This window comes from Bos javanicus, chromosome 18 (genome assembly GCF_032452875.1).
Source record: "Bos javanicus breed banteng chromosome 18, ARS-OSU_banteng_1.0, whole genome shotgun sequence".
Lineage (NCBI taxonomy): Eukaryota > Metazoa > Chordata > Mammalia > Artiodactyla > Bovidae > Bos > Bos javanicus.
This window is the reverse complement of record NC_083885.1, coordinates 3,375,267-3,389,389: the sequence shown is the minus strand read 5'-3', so window position 1 is coordinate 3,389,389 and position 14,123 is coordinate 3,375,267.

Below are 14,123 nucleotides of genomic sequence, written 5' to 3'. Positions count from 1 at the left end.
GCTACTGGAGACCAACATGCTACTGGAGATCAATGGAGAAATAACTCCAGAAAGAATGAATAGACAGAACCAAAGCAAAAACAACACCCAGTTGTGGATGGGACTGGTGAAAGAAGCAAGGTCTGATGCTATAAAGAGCAATATTGCATAGGAACCTGGAATGTTTGGTCAATGAATCAAAGCAAATTGGAAGTGGTCAAACAGGAGATGTCAAGAGTGAATGTCGATTAGACATGTAGCAGGGGGCAAAACATGATTTAGCTTATTAAGAAGCAAATTCAAGTGCGTTAGCCTTCAAATCCTAAAGTTCCTTATATAAGAATGTTCACTTTTCTCTCAGTTCACATTTACTATACTTGTAAGAGCAAACACTTAAAATTTGGTTGCATTTGATTCCAAGGCATGTTAAAAGGAGACAAATAAAGGGAAAAAAACACCACAAAAGATTTCTTTATCTCACCAAGATGCATCTAAGTGCTGAGGTCATTCCTGTGGGATTCTGGGATAATGGAATGCCAGTCACTGTACTTTCCTTCCCAACACTTTCTCCAGAGAAGATAATAGACCCAGGCAAGCATGCTTCTGGTAGACCTTGGAGGGTGCATCAGAGGCCACATGTCCTGCTGGGATCTCTAACGAAGGAAACCGGTCCCTCTTCAAGGGACCAGAAGTGAAAGACAAAGGTTTGTCTCTCCTCAGTCTTGGCAAACTTCATGAGTGGTCCCAAGTGGCTGAAGCCTTGGGACCTCTGGAGGATGGGCAGCAGAAATCTGTCTACTTCCTGTGTTCCTTAGAACAGCTGCTGGTAAACCCTAGTGGTCCCTGGTGGAAGGAAGTAGCACTTATGATCAAAGCCTGCATCTGGGACATGGCAGTGCCTCTCAGAAAAAGAAAGCAGAGCGGCATCCTCCCCCAACCGCAGCAGAAGGGTCGGAGGCTACAGCTCACCCAGTCTGAGCCCGCATGGGAACTCCTGTGCCTTCCGTCACCAGCTAACTTGCCACAGTAGAAGAGAATATGGCATGTCCAGGTATACAGTTCATGGGACACACAACCATGACTAGGTTTAGGAAATGCATAGATAATCTTCCATCATATGACTTAAGAAAGAAAAAGAAACTGAAGATATGTAAAGGTGAGTTTATGAAAAATACACACTCTCATAAGGAATTTAAGATTTAAAAGCAATTGTGAAACACCAATTAAAATCCTGAGGAAAACTACGAAATTTGATCTAAGAGACAATCTCCACAGACACACAATCCTAAAACAGACCATTAGTTAAACTTCTACCTTTAAGATGACCTCACTCCAGATGTCGATAGCTGATTCTACTGAATTTTATTATTGACTTAGTTTTGGCTACGCTGGGTCTTAGTTGCAGCATGTGGGGTCCTTCCTGCTGCGGTGCAAGGACTCTGGGGTTGCGACGTGCAGACTCAGTACTTGTGTGCATCCTCTCAGGCGCCCAGCGGCATGTGGGATCCTAGTTCCCTGATCAGGGATCGAACCAGGGCCCCCTGTCTTGGAAGCATGGAGCCTTAACCATCACAGAAATCCTACCCTTCCATCTTTTTGTTCTATTCAGGCCCACCTGCATTGGTGAGGGCAATCCTTAGTCCATCCACCAACTCAAATGTTAGTATCTTCCAGGCACACCCAGAAGTAACGCTGTACCAGTTATCTGGACATCCTTTAGCCCTGTCAAGCTGACACATAAGATTAAGCATCACAGGTACCTGAGGGGATCTTATGATAACCCTATTTTATGACACAAAATAACCATTTGCCAAAACCTCTTTAAACAAAAGTAAAGGATAAACAATAGGCTAGGAAAAGCATTTAAAAAGAACATGACAAATAAAATAATAATATTTTAAATAAAAACAATGGGGAAAAAGCCACAGAAAATTTAGCAATGTACATTGGCAGGCAAGCCACAATAAAGGACACACAAATGGTCATTAGACACGAAAAGATTCTCAGTATCACTAGGCATCCAAACTACACATTATGAAAGACATATTTTTTTGCTCATCAGATTAGCCAAAATTTTAAAAATTTATGATACTCTGTGATGGAGAGAATTTGGGGAGAAAAGGGCATGCCCATCACTATTTTGAAAGTGTGGATTATTAAATTTTCTTGCAAAATAATCAAACAATTTCCATAAATTTAAAAGGCATCTATTATTTGAACAAGCTATCATACACTGTAGAAACCAATTCCAGGAGTTTCAGACTTTAAACTTTTTCCTTGAAAAATAAGAGCATGAAAGATAGAAAAAAATATGTGTAAACACCAAAGAAGATTTAGAGAAATAGTCTTCCAAATTGTTAAAAGGCTGTGTTGGGGGGAGCAGGAACTGAAAAGGTGATATTAAATTTATTTTTAAACATTTCTGTATTTTTTATTTATAACTACAAATTTGTACTTTTTTCTTTGTTAAAGATATACATACATATATACACATGCATCTTGTGTAGATTGTATATATCATGTGTGCCATATATGTATATATAATGCATTATACATATACATATTTGAAAAGTACTAAATATCATTAGTTCATTAGTTTACAGTTCTGGGATCACAGAAATATATGGTCATAAGAAACTTCATAATTAAATGCTCCTTGGACTCAACTGAAGTTTTGGTGAGTGTGAAGATGCTGTGGTGCACTCTTCCTTAGTGCTGACACGGCCATTCTGTTCCATGCTAGATGAGGTGTAGAGGAGCCTACCTCTTCTAGTAATCTGCTTCTTAAATCTGATTTAAAACTGTTCCCTAAAACTACATTCTCCAAGGGAGGATCATACTGCTTACTTCCACCACCCCAAAATCAACTGTTTTAAAAGGACAAACAGATCTGAAGAATAGTGCAATTTAATTTACCCAGAATAATATATAACTGATAATAGGCTACGTGCTTGCAATTTATATAAAAGAATGTAGAACAAAGGATCTATAGTCAGGCCTGAATCTGAGTCAGCTCCTGTCAATTGCCAAACTTGGAAAACATCAGTAATAATTTTGTTTGTGGCAGATATACATTACCCTTGTATGTACTAGAAATAATGTAAGTAAAATAGTTCACGATCTTGTGATTATTGACTCAATATAGGGTAGTTACTACTATTATTATTAAAACAATAACTATTTATGTACGGGATGGTGTCTAATAGTTTATCCTAGACTATGTCTCCCCATCTAGGTTAAAGCTGATGACATTTTACTTGTATTTATATTAAATATTTAAGAACTGTTGAGCAGAAGAAAGACTAGATATGTCCAACAGTATGAAGATTCCTTAAAAATTACAAATAGAGCTACCATATGATCTAGCAATTCCACTCTGGGCTTATATCCAGAGAAAACCATAATTCAAAAGGATACATGCACCCCATTGTTGACTGCAGCAATATTTACAACAGCCAAAACACAGACGTAACCTAAATGTCCCTCGACAGAGAAATGGATAAAGAAGATGTGGTACATATGGAATATGTACAGGCCATTAAAATGGAATATTGCCAGGGCATAAAAAAGAACAAAATAATGCCATTTGCAGTGACATGGATGGATCTAGAAATTGTCTTAATGACTGAAGTAAGTCAGACAGAGCAAGACAAATATCATATATTGCTTATATGCAGGATCTTTTTTTTATTAAACTATTTACAAAATAGAAATAGAATTATAGCTGTAAAACAAACTTACAGTTACCCAGGGGGAAAGAAGGGGAAGGAAAAATCAGGAAACTAGGACTGACATACACACAATACTATATATAAAACAGATGACTAGTAAGAACCTACTGTACAGCACTGGGAACTCTATCCAATACTCTGTGATAACCTATATAAGAATGGAATCTAAAAAGAGTGGACAAAATGAATACAATTATGTAAAGTTTAAAAATAAAATTAAATTAAAAATTAAAAAAATAAAAAGAGTGGATATATGTATATGTATAACTGACTCACTTTGCTGTACAGCAGAAACTAACCCAACATTGTAAATCAACTATACTATAAATAAAAATTAATTTAAAAAGGAAGAAAGATAAGACATGTCCCATGATGGCTCTGGAGGGCAGAATTAGGAACACTGTTAACAAACTGATTTTACTTTAGTAAAAGAAAACTTTGTATTTGCTTAAGAATGGAATGAACGATTATAGAACTCAACAGTTTTCTTTAATGGAAGGTATGGCACCAGATGATGTAAGCCTTAGGTTATTTCCCTTCCTGAGATTCTGACTGTCTGCCTTTGCACTCTGCTGGCAGTGAGTCAGGAGACAGTTAAGGCCAAGGGTGTAGAGCGTGGGTAAGACAGATATAAAACAATGATTCTAAATCAAAATATGACAGTCACAGAGAAAATCTGAACAACAATTAAATACAGAAGTTGGCTATTAGCTACCATAGTGGATAACATAGCTTTTGTGTGTCTGGATCTAATTAAATCCCATAGTCCCATATAAATCTTTATCTTTTACAGATTTTTGTTTACACTTTCTTCAGCAGTTTTGTCACTTTCACCGGGATTTACTAAAAGCAGCTAGCTGTTTGTTTTTCCAAATCCCTCTGTGTTAGTCTAGACTTTTATGGACATTTATTTCATAACACTTACAACCATAAAAGCTAAAATTACAGTTTATTTCCTATCTTGACATATAGATTTACCTACACATTTTTCACCTGACTTTCACATTTTCAAAAACTCCAAGTCTGCTTTGCTGATTCTTCCCAGAAGATACTTGTGTTTTAATAGAAAATATAAACAGCAAGAATAAGATTGGAATGCTCATTGTTCTTCACATTAAATATCACTCCCGTAAAGCCTATTCACACTATGGCCTGCTTAGTGAAAGGAGGCAAGGCCAACATCTTTGCTTAATCCACACAGTGTCAGGCTGAAGTGTCATATAGAGACTCGAGTAACTAGATACTAAGAATGGGAAATGTCTGATTAATCATAATGACTCATTAACTTAGTTCTTTATTTGAAATCGCAAACTGAATGAGACAAGGATACAATATGACCAATAAAATAAAAGTAGGATCTCTTCCCTTGTAGCTTAGCTGGTGAAGAATCTGCCTGCAGTGCAGGAGACCAGGGTTCGATTCCCGGGTTGGGAAGATCCCCCAGAGGAGGGCATGGCAACCCACTCCAGTATTCCTGGCTGGAGAATCCCACGGACAGAGGAACCTGGTGGGCTATAGTCCATGGAGTCTCAAGAGTGGGACACAACTTAGCAACTAAACCACCAATCCAAGGAAGCAAGTATAACTAACTATTCTTTATCATCAAAATCATGCCTTAACTTCTCTCAATTCAGCAGAGAAGTCTCAATTTTTTTAATTTCTTTATTTTTAATTAGAGGATAATTGCTTTACAATGTTGTGCTGGTTTCTGCCACACATCAACATGAATCAGTCACAGGTATACATATGTCTCCTCCCTCTTGCACCTCCCTCCCAGAAGTCTCAATTTTAAAACCAGGAAACCACAGAAACTCCTTAATAAGACCTGGTACCATATTTTAATGGAAATGTTCACATAGGATCTAAATGTATTGGAGAATGAGTAACGTTCCTGACAATATCTTTAATAGCAGATTCATGATAACCATTTAAACATTTTAAAAAACATGTTTCTTTTCATTTTAGCTTCTATTCATTTATTTTTGAGGCCCCAGACTAGTTTTCCTTCTTTGTCAACTTGGAGAAATTCACTGAGGCATGCCTGGGTAAAGCCCGCTTTTTACAGTAACAATAGAATGTAGACAGAGTAGATAAATGCAGGGATTACATAGGCACAACCTACAAAGAAGGAAAAGACTGTTTGTATTTGTGTTTACACCTTTATGCAAAAATCATTACCATTTTCACAAAAGTATTCTTTAGTAAGGACTGGAATGAAAGAATAAAGCAGTAGCTTTAATGATCATTTGGAGAAGGCAATGGCACCCCACTCCAGTACTCTTGCCTGGAAAATCCCATGGACGGAGCAGCCTGGTAGGCTGCAGTCCATGGGGTCGCTAAGAGTCGGACACGACTGAGCGACTTCACTTTCACTTTTCACTTTCGTGCATTGGAGAAGGAAATGGCAACCCACTCCAGTGTTCTTGCCTGGAGAATCCCAGGGACGGGGGAGCCTGGTGGGCTGCCATCTATGGGGTCGCGCAGAGTCGGACACGACTGAAGTGACTTAGCAGTTAGCAGCAGTTAATGATCATTAGAACAGGCTACAAGATTATGATTTTATTCCCAAAGTATCCATTCATCTCTCACTAATGATAAAAATAAATTCCAAAATAGTCACATACAAAAAAGCATCATTCTATCATACTGTCATCTACTCTTCCCAAGTACATAAACATTGCTACAGTAGTTTATGTATCTGTTATATGTACTGAGAAACCTCCCTTCTTTTAGCATTTCTCTCTGTTAAACCAATACATATTGTAAAGTAAAAATAAATTAATAAATTTTAAAAACTTTATGTGGATTTGTACTCATTTACTTAATATCTGACTCCCATTAGGTGGTAATGGTTAGGTCTATTTTTATGCATCACAGTAGCCACAATACCTGACATTCAGTAGGTACCTAATATATAAATTTGGGTTTTGGGGGGTTTTTTTTGGCTTTGTCGGGCCTCAGTTGCGGCATTCGGAATCATCTGTTGCAGTGCACGGGGCTCTTAGGTGCAGTCCACATGGCCACAGCAGTTGCAGTACACGGCTCTTTAGCTGTGGCACACAGGCTTCAGAGTACATAGGCTCAGCGGTTGCAGCTCATGGGTTTAGTTGCCCCACGGCATATGGGATCTTAGTTCCTCAACCAGGGCTTGAACCTGCACCCCCTGCACTGGAAGGTGGACCCCTAACCACTGGACCACCAGAAAAGTCCCTGTATTTGCTTTCAATGAATGAAACAAATCTTTCACATCATCACTTTTTATTACTATTTTCATTCCTTCATTATTTTTCATGTTACAAAAGCTTCACTAATCTTTAGTTTCACACTCCTCAAACTTTTCTGAACACTATTGTCAGCTAAGTTTTCTCAAAACACAGCTGTATCACAACAGTTTAATTCACTTACTTTTCCATGGTTCCCTACTATCTAGAGTCTACGCCAGCCTTTCTCAATGGAGGTTCCCAGAGAGAATTAAACCTAAATGTTCTGGGCACCTATTGTATGTAATGAATTAACTTCTCTTCTATGCATTTTGACTGGTGATAAGGACTTTCCTGGTGGCTTAGAAGGTAAAGCGTCTGTCTACAATGAGGGAGATCTGGGTTAGATCCCTGGGTCGGGAAGATCCCCTGGAGAAGGAAATGGCAACCCACTCCAGTACTATTGCCTGGAAAATCCCGTGGACAGAGGAGCCTGATAGACTACAACTCATGGGGTCGCAAAGAGTCGGACACGACTGAGCGACTTCACTCACTCCATGCATTTTGACTGGTGATAGCTATGTAGTAACTTTGGGAGGATTGAGAAAATAATCACTCAATTTACTTTATGTAAGGCTTAATTCTCTTGTGGAACTCCAGTTGGGAAAGACTAATTCCAAGAAAACAATATGGATCTGCCTTAATTTTCTGGCCTATTCTCCCATAACTCCTCTTCACATTCCCTTGGCATTATTCAAATTAGACTCTTTGCAATAACCACCAGGTATTTCAGCCTCCACCAATTAGCATTTCCACTTTCTTGTATATCCACTGTGCTTCTCTTTGGATAAAATCTTACTCAGTCTTTAAGATTAATCACAAATATCCCATGAAGACTTATTTTACTGCATCAGCAAATTTTTTATTTCTTCTTTGGGCTTCCTGGATATTGCTACACTTACTACATTTAACTTACCATAATAGATATTTTTGTATATATATATATTTTTACCTCTCCTATGAGTTCTTTAAAAGCTGAACTTTTGTCCACAAAAAAGAATCTTATGTCTTTTGCAGATTAGATGCTAGGTTCAGAGGGCAAACCATCATGCTGCTGAGGGAAAAGATCTAAGCAGAACTGTAGATTTATGGAAAGATGAAGGAGAAACTGCAAGAGAACTCTGATACAAAATGTCAGCTTTTCAGCACTGCCTGGCATAAAGAACCAGTGCTGGTAATAAGCAGCAGCATGGCAAGGAGTTAAACATCAGGAGAAAATGTCAAGAAATTATTATTTACATTTTCTTGGCAGATTTGTGTTCTTAATTAAAACACAAAGACCACACACACATACACACATCCATGGACTTCCTATGCTATGGAGAGAAGTAAGCTATACACTTAATCACTATCTATTCCTGGGAAAGTGACTGACATAATTGAAAAGAGGGTGAGACGCTTCCTTTCCAGATCTGATAGTAACACTGTCCTTTAAAATTCAGGATATTCTCTCTGACTTAGGTTGAGACTCACTTTCTTAGCAGATTATGTCCCTTTATTATGCAAATATTAAAATCTTCTGAGCAACTGCTTACTATTATCATGTGATTACATAATAATTCCCACATTATTATAGTCCACATATGCTCTTGCTCTAAATATATATGTACATAAACCTACATACAACACATATATGCACATACATACATACACACATATGTAACATGTATTTTGAATTTAAAGCCAGTTTCCACATCCTATATTCAGTTGCCAACTCTCATGAAATTCACTGACATATACATCCTGTGTCTCTGCAAAGGTGACTGTGATACTATTTTCCTATGTCTTTCTTGAACATTCTCATTTACAGTATTTAATACACTATTGCCACAATAGGCGAAATAGTCCCCCTGACAGTTATTTTTAAAAGGTGAATATGCACTTTTAGTACTTAAAGAATCATAGTGTAAATTAATTACTCAAAGTATATAACAGTCAATGGTTTATTCTAAAACTGTGCTCTTGGCTTAAAGGTTGTTTACTAACCATATTTAGAAAAGCATCTATTATTTGGAAATCAATTCAACTAAAAACTGTCTACTTTTAAGCCTGAGCCTGATAGAAATAAAAATATACATGAAATTCCAAAAGTGTGTTTTAAGAGGTCATTACGAAAATCAATTCTGTTGGTGCCAGTTATTCTGGTAGAGAGTAGGCTGTTAAGTCTTCAGTTTGCCTAGAGTAACTTGTCTGCCTACAAAATGATACATTGGAGACCATCATGTAAGTTCTGCCATATAACTTCTTTTGATTTAAAGTTAAAACAAACATCAATAAATAAAGATATAGAGATAAGTGTATAAGTATGTGTGATCATAATTTAACATTATGACAATTAACATTGAGATAATTAAAATATATTCCCTAAATCTTCAAAATTATTATAAATGAATGAACAAATAAGACAAAGTCATACAGCATAAGATATCAAAGGAAATATTAAAACAGAAATTATACTGTTTATAAAACTAAAAGGCAGAATAAGTGATTTATCACAGTAAATGGAAATAAGATAAATTCTATATTAAACATCTGACTGAGAAACAGGTAACACCAAGTGTTACTCTGCCCATCCAGGCAGCTTAGTGTATGTGCTGCCGAAGCAAGCACCATCCAGGCAGCTTAAAATTAAGATCGTTATTGAAAGAAACCTTTAATAATTATACCGAGAACAATTCACATTAGCCCCAACAAAAAAATAAACCTTTATTTTTGTAAGAGGAAATAGTATTACCCTAGCAAACGGGTAAATCTTCAAGATACTCTCTATGTGAAGGTCCCAGAGCTGCAAGTACAGTCCACTTACTTTTAAAAAACAGCTCAGAAACTAAGCAGCTACATGAAGAAAACAGGTAATGCAACAATATCTTGCAGTTCACAGTATTACCAAAGTCTGAGCTCTTGAGAAAGCTGGAAACTAGAAAACAGATGATTGAAACAAGTGAAAAAAATATACTCTTCATGCAAAGAATGACAAGCAGTGTGGTTCAAAATGCTGTATGACATGGAAAGATTTGTTAACCTTCCAATCTTCACTCATTTCATTGTAAATATAATAGAAAACCATTTTTATTACCTTCTTAAAAAACTTCCAGCTGTTTAAAATGTTATATTCTGTAAGCTGACATTCAAGACACACTTAGTAAACGATAAATGGTGGTCAGTACTTTCACCATCAACTCCCAATGCCATGCACAGGCTGTGAAATGCTAAGGGTAAGACTTGAGCCATGCAAAAGAACAGTTGATTGCTGTCACTTGTACTTCTGACTTACTCAAATTCAAGTGAGCTGTCTGAAGAGGAGAACAGGAGCAAGTGTTGGCAATGCACTCTCACTTCCTCTCACTGAACAGATGCCACAGAGCAAGTGGGACCCCAGGAACAGAAGCTGCTGTTTCTTCAGTCAACCCATCTGCCTCCAATAGCGTGAAATCTCAGCTCCCTAAGCATGATTCTGGGGTTAAATATACATATTTTTCCACATAGCATGAAGTCAAAACACAAGTGAAAACCTCATCTGATACTCAGTTGAAGAAATGATGGTTGTGATCAGTGATTCAAGAAAAGTTATCTGAATTTGTTGGTTTTATTGAGGCTATCCATGTCCATATATTGTACATTTTTATTCATTTCTGGGAGCTTTGAAGAGGAATATTTTACTAGATTTGTTCCATCTTGCAAGAGGATCTTAAAAGCCTCTTCTTAGATGTCACTCCCCTTTATAAATATGAGGGGGGAACCCACAGGGGAAAAGATGAGAAATATTTTTAATGATCCCACAAAATCTGAGGTTTGCAACAGAACTAAATCCAATCCAGAAACATAAACCTTGAATATGACTGGATCAGAGTGAACGAGAGGAGAGTTTACCTAGTTAATCGTACGGAGCAGAGGTGTTGCAGGCATCAAAATCAAACTTGATTCCTAACCAGAAGAGTGGTTCAGAGTGGAGTCCTGGGAAATGCTAACAGCATCAATCCATGGACTGGAGATACTGTTAAGACTCAAGAGACAGGAAAACATAAGAGGTAGAGGGGGTAATTTAATACGCAGACAAACGCCTCTTCGTATGTGTTTGTGTAGGAGGGGTGGACTTGGGGTGAGTGTACAAACGTGAACCAGCTCATAAGGGAGGGTGCAGCTGAAGTGGGAGGGAGTAAGGAGACTTGAAAAATTACCAGAAGCTGCTGCCAGAGGATGCAGCACCAAACATGTAAGGGTTCTGCTGCCAGGACGACAGTCTGGGCTGCATGGTCTCCTGGTGCAGGAAAGGAGACCTAAACACCTTTTTGGCTGGACTGCTCTGGCCTTGGTTAGGGGATCACTTGGGTAATTACTGCAGATATTTAGGATTCATCAGTTTTATGACTATTAAATTAATGTGTGTTAAGTACAGCCTTGGGATATCAGATGCTGAGCTGAACAGAGAGAATCCTAACAAAAGACTATTAGGGGATTGAAATAGAGTTTACAACTCATAGGTCCTAGAAGAAAGACAGGATGCAGGTCCCAAGGCAGGATGCAGGCAGAGAGTGGTGCAGGACCTAAGGCACATGCCTTTATTAGGGTCCAGAGGTGGAGTGCTTTGGGGGTTCCTGGGCTAAGGCCACATTGGCCAATTCAAACCAAGAAGAGCAAAGTTTTGGTAAGCTTCTCAGGAGGTCTTATCTAGGGGGCACACAAGGGGAAGATCCTGGGAGGCAGGGGAGAATGCTTATTACCAGGGCCATTGAGAGAGTCATATCAGGAATTCATATTTCCTTGCAACCCTGCAAGCTGTTATCTGTGGCACTGCTTGAGGCAGGGACAAGTGTCAGTCCAGGGCCCTTGCAGGTCACTTGGCCATGCAGAATCAAGGTCAAATCAGGGATGCTATGGAATAGTGTAAACTCTCCACAGTGAGGAAAGACTATAATCTGTCAAGAGTGGAAAAGCAGGAAACCAAACTAATGCAATCCTTCTCCCCCAGTCATCTAATGTAAACATCTGCCTTGCTCTCAGTGACACACATGACGTGTGTCAGACAGTCATGAGGAGGGGTGACAAGGTACCCTGGGTGCCTGAGATGCTTCTTTACAGGAATCCATGATGACTATCAGCCTCAGACTGTACTGTGGAATATAGGTTTAATCTCTCTCTGGAACAGTCCTCTGCCTGATAGTTCCTGTTGCTCTACTGGGCCTAGGGTGGGAAGCAGGTGGGTATGAGGCCCCTTGAGTGACACCTGCTGTGAGGGTAAAAAACCTGGCACGGAGGCAGTGATGTCTGATAAGCATCCACTGCTCCCCACCAGCAAGGGCTTCAGACTCAAAGCAGGAAGGAGTTACAAAAGCAATGTGGTGAAACTCATTGCATCTTCATGAAAAGGACTGAGGATGCGACTTTTTGCCATCTTACATTTTTGCAAATAGCCAGGTAGTGTACACTGCCGATAACCCTCATACTCTAATTAAAGGGCAGCAATTATGTCAAAACAAAAACATATTATCTATTCTCAACTAATGTTATCTATTTGTTATCCATCCCTGGCAAAAAGATACAGCAGAAAATATTCAAGAGAATTGCAAAGCAGCTGACAAATCATGGACTATGCAATTATTATATTTTCATTCTGACTCTGAGAAAGAAGAAGCTGAAAAGGAATGAAATATGCATCAGGGCCTCTAAGCAATGAAATTAAGCCACCTTATTAACTGTGCAATTTTTACACAGGTTTTGAGAAACATTCATTGGGACTTTTGTTTGAATTGATCATCTCCTGCCTCATCTTAATGCCTAGAATATAAAGGAAGTCTACTTACATACCCTGGTTTTTACTGAAAGATGATAAATAAAATACTCAGAAATCCTGGAAATAGGAACATTTTTAAGAGGACAATATTACCTACTTCATATTGTATTTAGCTTGTTCCTTATAGTAATTATCTTGTTGTTACTATTTTCACTATTATTATCACTGCAGTCAAATCATTATGCTATGCTCTTATACAATGTATCATTAATACTCAAAAAAATTGGACAGGACAGGAGTTACCATGGTCACTTCCTAGGTAAGGAAAAAGTTTCTGAGTACAATTAACTTTCTGAAGCTCTCATTGCTAATAAGCCCCAAAACCTCTATTAAATTGCATACTGGAACAATTCCAGAGTCCATAAATATCCATCCCATCAATCATGTTTCTATACAAAAACTTGTCAAGGATGGATGGAAAAATGCATAATTGATATTTTACTACTATACCAATCTAATAATACAAATGTAATGAGATATTTTCATTAAATATTAGCTGTTGCCCATAAAGTTTTATAAATATTAATCTCAAATTATTAAAGTCTCTAAATACTTAATATTAAATGTTCACACATTATTATTGCTTCTACATCTTTAGGAAATCATCCAAGGAAATAGTCATAAAATGAGAACGTTATTGGAACTTTTTTATCACCAGGTTTTTAATCACTTTGAAATGATATTTGGCATTCTCAACTAGGAGAATGGTGCTCTATATTCAATTGAAGAGATTATGACTAAGAGGATTAGCAGTAAATTCATAGGAAAGGAAGAAGCCACCTAGAAACTCTTTGATCTCAGGAATTTTTTTTACCTCCCTCTCATATCCTATAACATACAGGAAAAAAATAGAAGGAAAAATAAAGTATAAAACAGCTACCTGCACAATTAAATTAAAACCAAAAACTCCTATTCTGAATAAAAAGTATGAATTTGACTACTTCGTACTATACATATCTTCATAAAAATCTTCTAAACCACCAGACACACTCCATGCCTATAAACAAAGAGTCTGCAAGGAGAACAACAGATCAAATCAAGGGTATTTAATTGCTCTATCAGTGAACTGGTTGAATTCCAGTCAGCTAACAGGTTGACAACATCCTTACCATGGATGCTGCTGCTGCTGCTGCTAAGTTGCTTCAGTCGTGTCACTGCTCAGATAATCCTTTTGCTTGAATGTCTCAAGTAACATAATCCCATAAAGTTACTTATAAAGCTCATACCAATTATAAAAACACTGAGCATATACTCTCTTCTAAAAATATACAGTGTGAACCAGGTTCTCATCTCATATTGATTTTGGATCAATATTATCATTTGCATACTTTTGAAACTCAAGGGGCCCTTTCCTTAATGTCC